This window comes from Chaetura pelagica, unplaced genomic scaffold, assembly GCF_000747805.2.
Source record: "Chaetura pelagica isolate M959 unplaced genomic scaffold, ChaPel_1.0 scaffold405, whole genome shotgun sequence".
Classification (NCBI taxonomy): Eukaryota; Metazoa; Chordata; class Aves; order Apodiformes; family Apodidae; genus Chaetura; species Chaetura pelagica.
Genome location: NW_009953489.1, coordinates 937,646 through 939,977, shown reverse-complemented (window position 1 = coordinate 939,977; position 2,332 = coordinate 937,646).

The window sequence follows — 2,332 nt, the reverse complement described above, 5'->3', positions numbered from 1 at the left end:
CCCGGGGCAGCAGGACACGGGCACAGGGCGGTCCAGGCTGTTCCCCCCGCGCCAGGTGTCACAGGGGCTGTGTCACACACAGCTCGGGGGGGTGGCGGGGCTGATGTCTCGTAACACCGCGTGTCTGCAGGGACTTTGCTTTTCCCCTTTGTGTTTCAGGGCACGGGAAGGTGGGATCCGTGGGACGGTGCCCACGGGAGGTGATGGACGGACCCACCGAGCCCTTCGGAGCCAGGTACGATGCCCCTCGCTGCAGGGGTTCTGCTCTCGAAATGCAGCCGAGGGTCTTTGCGGGGTGGGGGGCTCCTGCAGCACCGCCCCCCCCCGCAGCTGCCGGGCTCCTCCCCGGAGGCTCCGGCGGCCGCACCGGCCCGGGGGCCCGTCCTGCTAATTAGTGTGTGCTGAGGAGGAACCCGCTCAGCGCTGTCTGGCTTGACATTAAGACCTGGATTTGCTGTAAAACCAAATGGATACGCACACCCACATCTGTAAGGCTTTTAGTTCAGCAACAAGTGAATCCATCAAAGCCCAGCACCTAATTTAATAGCAATAATGAAAGGTGTGCGTCACTACTAATTTAAGCACTCCAACATTAGCCTTGCACTTAGAAACCAGCAAGGCAAAGCTATTTACAAATGAAAGTACCAGGGCAATAATTTGAAAGTACTGGTTTGACCTGTGGTGGCTGCTTTCTTCAGTTACACATAGATATATTTCTATAGATGCATTTATTCCCATCTCTTTAGCAAGGCCTCCCTAATTAAGTTGAAGTGGCAGTGGAAGTGTGGCAGTAAGCCTGGAAAGAAGCTGCTAAAAATGTATTTAATTCATTATAAATAATCTTAGATACCATAAGGTTGGATAAAGGTTTGCAGTATCAGAGCACACTGCCAAGGAAGGCCAAGGAGATTGCCTACTGACAGTGGGAGCATTTGCATTCTGAAGGAAGAATGTGGCTGGTGAGGGAGCTTCTGCTTGGGGAGGGGGCCTGGGGCTCCTGGCACCAACACCAGCTCAGCACTGGCAGCAGCACCAGTGCTGGGTCTGGGAGCAGGGCAGGGCGAGGGGCTGGGCACTGGGTGCTGGCTCCGTGTCGCTGCGTGGCCCTGGGATGATGATGTGTCAGGAGGAAGGTGCATGTCACCCGCATTAAGGGAGTTTAATGTGCTTGGAGTCACATTATTGTACCCTTGTAGAATACGTTATCTGTCACGCTGCCTTTACAGGCTGTCACCTCGCAGAAAGGCTACAATGTTCCTGGAAACCATTATCAGCCTCTAATGATATTATCACCCTGGGTGCGGGCAGCCTAGGGGGGCTGGGGGGGAACAACCGTGGCTGCTGCTCTGCCTGCCCCACCAGGGGCCAGGGCTGTGCCCCCTGGACCCTCCCTCAGAGCAGCCATGGAGAGCTGGCTTGTGCTGACAGGGCAGTGACCCTCAGTTCAGCAGCTGCAGGGCTGCCATCAGCCTGTGGGGATCCAGAGGACACGTGGGAGCATCTGTGCCATGAGAATGGGGCTGGAATGGGGATGGGGACAGGGAGAGGTGTGTGCTGGAGCAGGAGCAGGGGTGCTGCAGGGGGTGGGCAAGGGGCTGCTCAGCCTTTGGGCTGGTCATGGCGCTCAGAGGTCATGTCACCACTGTGGCCCTTCCCACGATGCAGGACAGTGTCTGCCTTGGGGGTGAGAGAGCAGCTGAGGGCAGATGGGGCTGTGGGGGCTGCCTGCCCTGTGCCAGGGCTGCTGGTGCCACCAGGCCAGCACCCACGGGGACACTGTGCTGCTCAGCCCAGCCCTGCATGGGCCACTAACCCTGCGGGAGCCAGCAAACATGTCAGCTGCTGAATATCACTCTTCCCTCTCCCTGTCAGGTGAAATTAAAAAAAAAAGGAGCCTTCTTTTTTGGAGTGTAATCTTCCGCCTGCGACAAGAAGCCACGTAAACTGATAAATTGCAGATTAAACGAGTGCCACACTCCACTTCAGTCCCTGGCTGTTAATTCCCCTGTTGTGCAATTCCCCGCTCTCAGGGCCTGTCAATTCCAGCTAATCGCAGGAGGCACTAAAACACTCTGCCCTGACAGCCCCAGATCAAGAAACCCCTGACTCCGAGCTCAGGTGGATTGCATGCATCACTTATGCACAAATCAGCAATATGCCAGCAGGGAGGAATTATGTCCGATGACAGCCCAGACATGAGGTACATATTGCAGAGCCGCGCGGTGACAGATTGCTGCGCGGGGCGCGCTGGTGCGGGAGCAGCTCCTGCTGCACCGGCCCGAGCCTGGAGCCTCTGGCCCCCCGGCTGGGCTGCTGCCGCCGAGGGGGGGGC